The sequence below is a fragment of the Leptonychotes weddellii genome, unplaced genomic scaffold (genome assembly GCF_054177405.1).
Source record: "Leptonychotes weddellii isolate Sample4059 unplaced genomic scaffold, ASM5417740v2 HiC_scaffold_2946, whole genome shotgun sequence".
Classification (NCBI taxonomy): domain Eukaryota; kingdom Metazoa; phylum Chordata; class Mammalia; order Carnivora; family Phocidae; genus Leptonychotes; species Leptonychotes weddellii.
In genome coordinates, this window is record NW_027890003.1 from 1 (window position 1) to 13,013 (window position 13,013).

The following is a 13,013-nucleotide window of genomic DNA, read 5'->3' on the forward strand; positions in this document are numbered from 1 at the left end:
ATCCCAGGGTCCTGGGATCGAGCCCCGCATCAGGCTCCCTGCTCAGCGGGAAGCCTGTTTCTTCCTCTGCCACTCCCCCTGCTTGTGTTCCTGCTCTCGCTATCTCTCTCTCTGTCAAATAAATAAAATTAAAAATAAATAAATAAATGTGTAGACTTGGGGCGCCTGGGTGGCTCAGTCATTAAGCGTCTGCCTTCGGCTCAGGTCATGATCCCAGGGTCCTGGGATCGAGCCCCGCATCGGGCTCCCGGCTCAGTGGGAAGCCTGCTTCTCCCTCTCCCTCTCCCCCTGCTTGTGTTCCCTCTCTCGCTGTGTCTCTCTCTGTCAAATAAATAAATAAAATCTTTAAAAAAAAATAAAAAAAATAAAAATAAAAATAAATAAATAAAGTCAGGTCCTGCCTGAGGCCTCTGGGGGATAGTTCAACCAGAAGCTGCTGCCGGCATGGACACTGACTCACCTTCACCCTCCAGGACCGTGCGCACAACCCACCCGCCTGAGACTCCCTGTCCACCAGGGACCAAAACGTGCTCCCCACGCATGCACTGTGCTGGGGGCGCTCCCCGCGTGCGCACTGCGCTGGGGGTGCTGGTATGAGGTCTGACTCACGGTGCACAGCAACACTAACTACCACAGTGAGTGTGCCCCAAGAACCATGCGTCCGGTAGATCCTGAAAAGGCCTCACAGCGGCAATGGAATGTGATGCTTACAACACGTCACTTTCTGAGGGGGTACAGCTTGGATTTCATAATAGAGTCTTCCTTCCATTAACTCCTATTTCTTTCCTTTTATCTCCCCATCAAAGACGACCAAGCACTTTCCAATGAGTGGTGATGAGTACCAGAGAAGGTGGTTCTGCAGACGCTGCCAGGGCACTCAGACACTGCTCCCCAAGTCCTTGATTCCCCTAGTCTCTCCTCAGAGAAATCCAGAATGCTCTAAACATGGGGAGCCTTCCATCTGGAAGGAGGCTGGAGTCAGAGCCAGGTGGGGGGACCCAGCACAGCAGAGAAACTGATGAGCAAAGAGACTGCCCAGAAAGAGCGCCAAGAGGGATGTAAAGGAACTGCCCTGCTCAGGGCGGGCTGGGGCAGGGGGGAAACAAAGGTTCTGAGAGCAGGCACCGAACTGCTTGCTGGGCACCCTGTTTGGCTCAGTGGTAGCAGGGTGACAACCCCAATACCTCTTACTTTCTAGAGGACTTTGCAAAATGCTCTGGACATGCACCCGCGCCTGACAAAACACCACTGGGTGAGTGAGGAAGCTGCTGCTAACCCTATACATGCCTAGACAAGTACACACATGCCTGCGTCAGGAACCGGGGATCCGGGCGCCCAGGGCTCCCCCTGCCACACGCCATGGACACCTCATGGCACGCGACCATCCCTCTACCCTTGCAACCTTCTCTTAAATTCCACATACGCGAGAACCCAAGCTTCACGGGTTACTTGTTCGCTGTGTGACTCAGTGCACTGCTTAGCTGACTTTCCCACCCTCATCCTGTGTGCATCCCCTTCTCTGTGCGTGTTCTCACAGGGGCTGCACAAGCCGAGTGTCAAAGGACCCCGTGAGCTACGTAAAGCACCATGAACAGACTGGGTCCCCTAGCACGCACTTACGGACAGTCACACACACGAACAGGAAAAGAGCAAACACACACCAGCTTTCAGAGAGGACACGGCTCCAGCCAGGAAGACAGACAGTCTTACTCCCTGCGCACGGTTCAGCTCCTCGCACATGTTCCCAGCACTGAGGCGGCCAGCGTCCCCTGTTACCCGTGTGACTGCCCTCTGTGTGTGATGAAAGCAAGCTTTGTATTTTTCTTAGTTACAAGTAATCCTGCTTCCCTTCATTTTTCTTTTTTTACAGAACTGTTGCAGATTAAGAGTTCTTGTATTCTTTACCATAGATAGCAGACTTCTATGTCTGTAAATGAGTATGTGCGTATACACAATATGGGATATAATCTTTACATATATAATCCAATCACCTGGATTTTTAATAAAAATGTAAACCTGTTTACCATTTTAAAGCTGTATTGGAGCTGTTGGGACAAGAAAAATAATGCTGGGCATTTTAAAAATTCCCCACGAGCACCAGTGAGCAGGGACACCAGGTGAAGACAAGGGTCTGGAACCAAAGCCACAGCTAAGTCCCAGATGAGCTGCTCCTCAGCAGCGGGAGTGGAGTGAGACCCTGGGGGGACCCTGCCCCTCCCCTCCCTGCCTCACAGCATCTCCGCAACCAACCCAATCAACCAGGACAGCCAAGAGGCCTCTGAAATCGCATCTGTTTTCAGTCCCACCGCTGGTAAAAACCCCCATCCTCCTTGGGACTCTCTCCACAGGGGTCTGGTGAGGAGAACACGAGCTGCCCAGTTACAGTCCTTCCAGGGAACCAATGTCAGTAACAGATGGTACAGGCTGGAGAAGCTCCAACCCTGGGGAAGGTACCTGGTCTGCTGGGGTCTGCCAGACTGGCAAGCATGGGGCCTAAGCGAGTGGACACAACAAGGCATGCTCCTGCTGGGGTCTGCTTTTACCTCGCGCTTTCCCTCAGGCCCCCTCCTCCCAGAAAAGCGCCTTTCTCACAGCAAAGACCACTGGATGGGTGTCAAGAGCCGATCCCACTTTAGCTCTGCCAATGACACGGTGGGGATGGGATCATGGACTCGATTTCCACGAAGACAGAGAACATCCCACATGGTGCCACACTCCATCCTGGCAATAGGCATGTAAGACGTCCCCTCATATTTATGAAAGAGAGAAGTTATGTTCTGCTGTATGTTCATAAGAACTTCTTCAAGGTCATGCAGCTACCAAATGAAAGAGCCCCGAACTCCAGCTTGCTCTGCTGTCCACACTGTACAATGAGGCAGGAGACAGCATGGCCTCTAAGTCCCCTTCTCTTTCTGTTTGTCTGCTTAGTTTTACTAGGACTGGAGAGAGGAAGGCAGGTGAGGGTCAAGGGACAGATGGGCCCATGGTAGCATGACAGCAGGCCGAGGGGGAGGCCATGCAGCTCGGGCTATAATCTAGTAGTAAGAATTTTATTAACCTACTAATAACTGAAAATTCACTTTTTAAAAATTGTGTTGTTCATACTCAGTTGTTCATACTCAATGCAATCAGCTAACATCCCCAATGGTGAAAAGCTGAGAGCTTTCTCCCTAAGGTCAGGAACAAGACAAGGATGTCCACTCTCACCACTTTTATCCAACACAGGACTGGAAGTCCTAGCCACAGCAATCAGGCAAGGAAAAGAAATAAAAGGCATCCAAACTGAAAGGAAGAAGTAAAACTGCCACTATCTTCAAATGACATGATACTATACATAGAAAACCCTTAAAACTCTACCAAAAAATGGTGAGAACTAATAAATGAATTCAATAAAGTTGCAGGATACATCAATACATAAAATCTGTCGCATTTCTTTTTTAAGGTTTATTATTATTATTATTATTAAAGATTTTCTTTATTTGTCAGAGAGACAGAGCACAAGCAGGGGATGGCAGCAGAGGGAGAAGCAGACTCCCCGCTGAGCAGGGACCCTGATGTGGGACTTGATCCCAGGACCCTGAGATCAGGACCCAAGCTGAAGGCAGATGCTTAACCAACTGAGCCACCCAGGTGTCCCAATGTTGCATTTCTGTACACTAATAAGGAACTATCTGAGCAATTAAGACAACAATCTCATTTACAATTGCATCAAAAAGAATAAGATAGGTAGGAATAAATTTAACCAGGGACGTGAAAGACCTGCACTCTGAAAATTATAAAACACTGATGAAAGAAAGTGAAGATGACACAAAACACAAATGAAAGATATTCCATGCTCATGGGTTGGAAGAACAAATATTGTTAAAATGTCCATACTATCCAAAGCAATCTACAGCTTCAATGTGATCTCTATAAAAATTCCTACGGCACTTTTCATAGAAATAGAACAAACAACCCTAAAATGTGTATGGAACCACAAAAGGCTCTGAATAGCCAGAGCAGACCTGAGAAAGAACAGAGCTGGAGGCGTCAGCTCCCCGATTTCAAACTATATTACAAAGCTACTGTAATCAAAACAGTATAGCATTAGCATAAACACAGACACGAAAATCAATGGAACAGAAAAGAGAGCTCAAAAATAAACCCATGCATATATGGTCAACTAATTTCCCACACTTATTTAGGAGGGCCATCATCAGGCAAAAGATAAGTGTTGGCCAGGATGCGGAGAAAGGGGAACCCTCTCGCACTGCTGGTAGGAATGCAAGCTGGCGCAGCTACTCCGGAAAATAGTATGGAGGCTCCTCAAAAAACTAAAAATGGAGCTACCCTACACTCCAGCAATCCAACTTCTGGGGATATATCTGAAGGAAGTTAAATCACTATCTTGTGAGGTATGTGCAGCCCATGTTTGAGGCAGCATTACTCACAAAAGAGTCCATCAACTGATGAATACATTAAAAAGATGTGACATATCTACACAACGCAGTATTATTCAGGCATAAGAAAAAGAAAGTGAAATCTTGCCATTTGTGGTAACGTGGATGGACCTTGAGGGCATTATGCCAAGTGAAATAAGTCAGAGAAAGAAAGACAAATACCATACGGGCTGGTGGTCACTGGAGATAAGGGGTGACTAAAATGGGTGAAGGACTCAGAAGGTACAGACGTCCAGTGATAACATTAATAAGCCACGGGATGTGATGTACGTCGTGGAGACCACGGTTAATAATACTGGGTTGCATACCTGAAAGCTGCTAAGAGCATAAATCTTAAAAGTTCTCATCACAAGAAAAAACAAGTCTGTAACTATGGGTGCTGACAGATACTAACTAGACTTGCTGCGGTGATCATTTCACAATATATACAAATATTGAATCATTATGTTGAGCACCTGAAACTTATATAATGTGTGTCAATTATACCTCAATAAAAAAAGAATTAGCATCAACCTAGTAATAACCCAAAAAATCACTTTTTAAAATTGTTTCTTGCCAAAAGGAGGAAAAAATCCACCTCTAAAAATAACTTTCTTGACTATAACGTAATGAAACTGCTCACAAACACACACACAGCCTGCACTGTATTTAATTGGGCTGCTACGAGAATTAGTTCATGGAGTAAACATGGTACGGAAAGAGTTCTGAGATTAGATTAAAAGTTGTTCATAAATGAAATTTATTAGTTTTTTTTTTTTTTCACTAAAAAGACCAGTGAAAACTAATTCAATTAACTAGAATCTGTAGATAAAACTCATCATTATCCAATGGCATTTATAAAGCAAAGTCTTCAGTTTCCACCAACAACTGACCTGACCTCGGGTTTTCCTCTACGAAACAGCTATGGGACCCATCAGGGTGTGGCCAAAGAGGAGAGGAACGAGGCTCAGCTGCCAACGGCTCGATCGTGAAATTAAAGGAATAAAACGCCCGTGAGTGGCAACATCTGAATAAAAGCAACACGGCTCATGATCTCCATTTACTAAACACTCCGTAAGCAAGGCACTGGGAGAGGACACGGGGCGGGTGGGATGTGGCCCAGCCCCTAAGAGCAGTCACCGACGTCTGGGAGGCCAGGCCCACGGACAAAACAGGCAAGACAGGATGTGTATGGGCCAAAATCATGAACACCAGAGAAAGGCGTCCTGTTTTCCTAAAGTTAGCAAGGCTTATAAGGGATCACACCGACTCTTGTCCTCATGTGACCACAATACTGAGACAGGATTAAGAACGACACATTTCTCAGCGCTGGAATGAGGCAGCTCTTGTGAGCATGTGACCCATCTGAGACCGAGGTCTAGAGGGCCCACTTCCACGGAACGCGGGACGCCATCTCTACACGGCTCTGCTTGAACTTCACTAACCTGGCAGGACCCTGGGCTCCGCTGTGAGAGATGAAGCTACACCACAGCATCATAAAAACACCTTGATTAAAGATGCCTTCTTACCTTTTCTGTGAAACACCAACCAAAACTTAAAAAAAACCAACAGAAGAAATGGCTGGGCAGGCAGGGGGTCTCCAGAACTGTGACAATCAGTCAGGCCAGTACCTGTAAGTCTACCAGCTGCACAGTTGACTTTCCTTGGAGGCACAAGGCCTGAGCAATAAAAGCATGCAGATCCTCCAGGCAAAGAGTGTCCACCTGAAAGGGAGAGAGAAGCAGCATCAGCTCTGGGAAAAATCCGACACTCTGCACGTGGATTCAATGACTAAAGACAGGCGTCCACTGGGGGCGGTAGACGAGGCAGAGGCGGAGGTCAGTGGGGCCTCTTTGTCCAGAGCCCACAGTCCATGATGCCCAGGGCCAAGCTGGACAGGGCCCTGGTCACTCTGCAGCAAGGGGGGAAGCTCTAGAATGCTTGGGAGGGGCCATGAGCCACAACCAGGCCTGAGTCTTAGAGCAACACAGGTGACTGTTTTGGGCACCAATTCCCACAGCTGGTAACTTAGGGGTTTGCAGCGTGAGCTGGGGTGATCCAGGCTGGGATAAACTTCCACCTTTGCCAGCCCTGATGAAACCTGATACTCATATCTCAGGACCCCCACATTTGAGACCCTCCGATCTTCTGTGGAATCAAGGGGTCCAACCAAAATGTGAGCAAGAACAAGGAGGGCAGGGATTTGGAGAGACAGATGGGGAAACTCTGGGTCTCGTGAAAATGATGGGAATGAGGACAGGGCCTGGGAGCACCATGGACAGCGGGCTGCTCTAGGGGACCACCTCTCCCAGGTTAGGGGGTGGTGACTTTTCCAGCTCAGCCACCAAATTCTGCCAGCCAGAGAAAAGCACTGCAGTTCCCTTGCTCATTGTTTCCACTGCCATCATAAGAATATGAGAACTTCTTTCTATAGAGGAATACGTTCTGTGGCAAGTGAAGGCTTGAAGGGAAAAAATCAGGATGACAACCACAAACCTGTGAGTAAGAATTTTGATTCTTCCTCCATGATAAAAGTGGCTAATGTTTACTCCTAATAAAAATGACCCCACCATAAACCAGAAAGACAGTTCACTGGCTCCTGCTCTCCATGGCCAGGACCCGCTGACCTCTCCTGGAAAATCAAGTACTTCCGGCGTGCGTCACCTCCACCCCGCGGAAGGCACCAACCCCGTCACTACCCTGCCCTGCCCCATTCTGAAGTACTTACTGCCTCTGTATAAACGACAGCTGTAACTATTTCAGCGAATACCAAAAAAGTCCACAGATGTGTAGTACTCATGACCAAGAAAAAAGACCCCAGTCTACAGAAGCAAGACCAAGCAGAGAACACGTTTTTTTATTCCATAAACCCCTCCAAATCTCTCTCCATTTAGACTTGGTTTGTTGCCACGTAACTCTACTTCTTGCCATTAGCAACTTCTGAAGAAGGCTGATTTTAAAACACCAACTTATTGAAAAAAGAACTATCTCACGTACCGTTGCTTTCACAGGCAACCCACCTCCGCAGTTAACAGATCTAAACCACCACAGAGGGTGCTTTTTTACGGTTTCACAGAACCGTATTTAAAGCATTTGCTCAACTAGAGATTATAAAAACTATGTACGCTTGCTATGACGTAAACTTACCCTTCCAGAGAATGTTCTCAGATAAGCCTTCAGTAAAAAGTGTTGTTGTTGTTGACTTGGAGGTTATGAGAGCATTTCGTTTCTCCACAGGTTCTATACCCCACGTTGCACAACAAAACATCTAACTTAAGCTTAACCACAGAAAAGTATAATATTTTTATAAATTTATCTTTTTACTTATGAAACCCTAAGAGAATATTAACCCTGTGAATAATATTGTAGTTCCTTCTTAATCTCAAAGATGCCACTGATGTGTTAATTCACTGTTTTTCGGTTTCAAAAAGCTCCAATTTAAATATGCTCTTTAAGTCAAACCAACATCATATGTCTGCCTCATGCTGACTCACACTAAAGAGATTTTTACTGAAAGGTAATCATTAGTGTTATCAGAAAGAAGGTGAAGGTGGAAATTTTCCTCCTGACGCTTGTCTTGCTTCAGGTGTATAGAGATACTGGAGATGGAAAGCTGCTGTTCTGTGGTCTGGACACGGATTTTCGTAACTGACAGTCACCTGCCCAAGTGGCGAGCATAGAGCTGTGATGAGCGACTGTCAACAGGTTCAACAACCCTCTTACTGGAAAGAGTAATTCAAGATGTGTGTCCAAGGAGTGACTGTTCATATGCACGCAGACAGTATTCAGAAGAAAACACAGTTATTTTTCTGGAGGAGAAACCTCAGCTCTTGGTTATTCACCATTCCCAATCCCCATGATGGCCCTATCTCGGCCACCTGGAGACGAATGAACACTGGACAGAAAACATTAACTGATACATGCTTGCATATTTAGTAAATGGTATCAAAAGAAAGGCAGTTTTACACTTAAAAATCCATCCTCTATTCAATTATATTGCTAAGTCTGGTACCAATAACAAAATGTTCTACTCAAAATAGTAAAGCAAAAACTAAACTTTACACTGGTGCTTGTGAAACCAATAATGAAGCAATAAAATCTCTAAGAGTTATTTAGCTATACCACATTTTTACAAAATGCAAAATGCAGAACTAGCTATAAACTGGCAGAGCCAAAAGAAAAGAACAATTTAGAAAAGGAAAAGACGAATCAGTATAAAGCTCCCTTGAAATGTAATTCCACGATAAGAGTGAGTTTCTTAAAGACAATCAATAATTCATAAAGTGAATTCAGGTCTGAGAAACAGTCACCTAACTCTCTATTCCAGGCAAATGAAAATTTGATGTTTATGCCAAACGAGTCCCAAGATCCACCACATACAGAGGCCACAGCAGAAGGCAAGACAGCTCAAAGGTGTCGAGAGGACAGGAGGTCTAGATGGGCTAAAACAACAGAGACGTGATTGCAAAGGACTTTTTTTTGTCATTGTGACGAATGTGAGACAAAATCATTTCAAAATAATACAGCCAAGGAAAGGAAGTGGGAGGAAAGGGGCTGGAAGAGGGAGTGACTTGGCCCTTCTTTTGCTGAGGTTTCCAAACATGACCCTGCACACGGGCACCTGTTAAAAAGACAAATACTTTCACGGGCCTTTATAATTTTCACACATAACCTACGTGTAAAACTAATGAAACAGAAACTGCCTAACTTGTTGAGGGACACCGATCAGGGCCTGGCACTGCATTCCCCACGTGAGGCCTCCAACCCCTGGTTTAGCCGGGCAAGGAAGACACGGGCCGTGACGATGACGACCCTAGCAGACGTTTTACTGGGCTCCCCTGCGAAGCGTGTTTCGTATTTTCCACAGTGCGACACCCCAATAACCCCAGGAGGTACCCACCACCTTGTCCCAGACTGGGACGTGAAGGGAAGTCTCAGCAAACGTCGCGAGAGCAGTGGCGTCGGAAGGCGTCGGCCAGGAGCACCAGGCCTTCTCACCACGACACGGGGCCCCCGACAGGAGCAACCTCCTGGACAGTAACGGCACCAGGGGAGGCGCTCCACGGTTCAGAGTGCTGGGAGGGCGGAAGCAAGCCCGCACCTGCGTGCAGTACGAGCCTCTATGTCTGACACACACAGGCGCTAACGTGTGCCGACAGGGAGCACAGCTGCAAGGGACTCGTGCTCATGGGGCAGGCACTGGACAGCAGGACACGGGACAGGCCACGGCCAGACCCCAGCGCGCCACACCTCACGAAAGGCAAGGGCAGGAGCGAGGAGCGGAGGTTACCTGCACAAAGAGGTAGATCAAGAGGCAGCACAACGCTTTAAAGGGGTTCTCGACCGCCTGCAGCTCTTCTCTCGAGGAGGAAAGGTCGAAACAGCCTAGGAGGGCATCCAAGCGCCGGCCTTGTATTCCTGGCTCTTGGTTCAGCCACAGTAATTTCAAATTAGGTGTTCCCCCTGGTTAAAAAAAAAAAAGTCCATTTACCATTATTCTTTGTACCAGCAAGTTATAACATGCTTCTTATAGAAATACAATAAAAGAATAAAAGACACTAACCTCTTCTCTTTCTGACACCCTTGGGCTTTAAGGTGTAAAGGACTAGAAAGTAAACATGAACAAACCTACCTGGTTAAAAGAAACAGACCCTCAAAGGCCAGTATATATGTACTTCATTGAGAACATTCTTTTTTTTAAGGACTATGTTTTGAGGGAAACTAGGGCTTTTTTCCTACCTCTGCTGCATCCTGCCATTGTTAAGAATGCTTTTCAGAGTATGTTTAAAAGGTCCTGTCTCTGAGTGTGGGAAAGAACACAGCCACAGTGGAATGCTGGTGCAAAGACCACCAACCTACCCTGTTAGCTTGCTCTCTTATTCCCTTAGACCAGTCTCTTATTCCCCTAGACCAGCAGTTTTTAAACTTCAGTGTAAAAAGAATCCACAGCAGAGACTATAAAAAATGCATTTTCCTGGGTTCTGCATGCAGAAAGCCTGCTTTACCAGGTATGATGCCCAGGAGTCTGCACTGCACAACCTAGAGGCTTGGATGCAGGGCAACTCTGGGCCCCATGCTTTGGACAGCATGTCCCTAAAACTGTCAAACAAAAGAAATTCCTAAAATGTAATTTCTAGTGTTTCATTTCTATGTTTTATATATACATTTAAATTATTAAAGTTAAAAAAACCAAAAAACAACCCTTCCTCATTTCCTTAAATCACAACACATGGCCCCGGGAGTCTGGAGGAAAAGTGGGGGGTCCTGCCGGCAGCCGCACACACAGGCCAGTCCTGGGACAAGCCAGGTCCCACTACAGGCAGCAGCTGTGATTTCTGCAGGGTCAAGAAGCTACAACACCACGCCTCAAGAGCCAGGATGGCAGAGGTCCGAATGTCCCACATGTCTACTATGGAAACAGAACCCAGTAACCAAATGGTATCGGAATTAAAGGACTCAAAGAAACAGCTCTCCTCTTTTTCCCTTTTTTTTCCCATTTCTCACAGTATCATTTAATATTCTTGACCATGTATCTCCCACCACTGAAAGTGAAACAACACAGCAAAAGTCACTTGCATTTCTGAAACGGCTGAAGTGTTTCCTCCATCAAAAAATTTTTTCATTATTTATTTTGGAGAGGAAAAAAAAATCATTTTTCTCTTGAAAGAAAGAAAATAGTGAAGACAACTGGCAAAAAACAAATCTATGGCACCAGTTAATAAGATGGAGATATCATGCCAAGATCTTCACAAGGGTCAGCCATGACTTCTTAGAAACACATCTTTTCAGAAAAATAATCATCTTGTAGGGTCAGCAAACTGTAGCCCATGGGCCGAATCCAGCTCACTGCCTGTTTCTGTAGGCCTATAAACTAAGAATGGTTTTCACATGTCTAAATGACTGAAAAAAAATCACAAGAAAAATAGTATTTCACAATGTGAGAAAAGTATGTGAAATGCCAGTTTCAACTAAATAAAGTGTCAGCACAACGGCACCATGCTCATTTGTGTGCTGTCTGTGGCCCCCCGCGCAGTCCGAGTGCAGGGCTGGGCCGCTGCAGCAGAGATCACGGTGCCCCCAAAGCCTAAAATACAGACGGCTGCCAAGCCCTGATTGAAGGTAAGTGATGAATGTCCCATTATCACAGTTATTTCAAATATACTCAAGTAGTTGACAAACAGTTTTCCTAACTCTAAAAGCCATGCATTGTAAAAAAACTAAGGAAAAAAAGGCATAAGAAAATGAAAACATTTATAACCCCACCACCCACATATAGCCATATTTTAAAATAGAGCTTCTAGTCCTTTTTTCAACGCATATACAACATCTATGCACACAGCGGAGAGGCCAAGTCCCCGTTAGAGTGTGTGGGGATGGACAGTGGAAAGACTGGACCTTGCATTTCATTTGCTTACACAGAAGAGTTTAATACAAAAAGAATGAGATTCATGAGATATACTGAGAGTCAAGTACGGTGGCAGCAACAAACATGAGATATCCTGAACAAACAGTGACATGCTGGTGGCCATCACTCCCAGCCTTGGTATCACCTGGGAATTTGTTAGAATTGCAAATTCTTGGAGCGCCTGGGTGGCTCAGTCGTTGGACATCCGACTCTAGGGTTTCAGCCCAGGTTGTGATTTCATGGGGTGTGGGACTGAGCCCTGCACTGAGCCCCACGTTGGGCTCCGTGCTCAGCGGGGGCATCTAGCTGAATATTCTCTCCCTCTACCCCTCCCCCGTTTGTGCTCATTTGTGTGCACTCTCTCTAAAATAATTAAATAAATCTTAGAAAAAGAAAAAAGAATTGCAAATTCTCAGGCCGCACTCCAGGCCTACTAATCGAACTCCAGGGGTCAGGGAGCAGCAATCTGTTGTAACACGCTCTCCAGGTGGTTCGGACACAGGCAGAGTTTGAATACCACTCAATATTCTTCCACAAAACAGCTAAGAAATCATTTACACAGACAAGAAAAGAATAACTTGCCAATAATAAATTGGTTCTTGAGGGCTAATGATAAAATAGATTACAGAAAACCACCGGTTTGAAAAACCACATCCTCAAAAATCTCTAATTTAATCAGAGAATTTTAATCCTAAATTCAATCAATAAATTTAGTCAAGAACTCAGTACTGAGCACCCGTATTACCAGAGGAGACAAGACACGTCTGCAGCCTTCTCCAGAAACTGAGAATTTCTACCTTCAATACAAGACAACATATTCTGGGGTTGCTGTCATTTTCTGTCACACGTAGTACTTGCGAGGCTGCACAGAGACCCTCTGACGATCCTACATAATGGCCTTAATTATAAGGATGGTTCTCTTCCTAAGTACCGTCCACAGAGATTTACTTCTCACTTGATAGATTTCATCATCTTAAGCCAGAAGGTGTGAATTTCTTTGAAGGATCATTTAGATTAGTTCTCTTCCACTGGTAAACTCACTCTAGACAAAGTGGTTTTTATTTTTTTTTTTTAAGATTTTATTTATTTATTTGACAGAGAGAGACACAGTGAGAGAGGGAACACAAGCAGGGGGAGTGGGAGAGGGAGAAGCAGGCTTCCCTCACAGCAGGGAGCCCGATGTGGGGCTC

General features: G+C 45.7%; 1 long non-coding RNA gene across 1 annotated transcript; it reads right to left on the reverse strand.

The window, feature by feature from the left end:
- Positions 1-8,558: 8,558 nt before the first annotated feature.
- Positions 8,559-9,702, reverse strand: LOC145719064 (uncharacterized). The gene is made up of 2 exons (XR_014142161.1): positions 9,322-9,702; positions 8,559-9,039 (listed from the first exon to the last, which is right to left on the reverse strand). It is a non-coding gene; the product is annotated as an uncharacterized LOC145719064 (long non-coding RNA).
- Between the last annotated feature and the right edge of the window lie 3,311 nt (positions 9,703-13,013).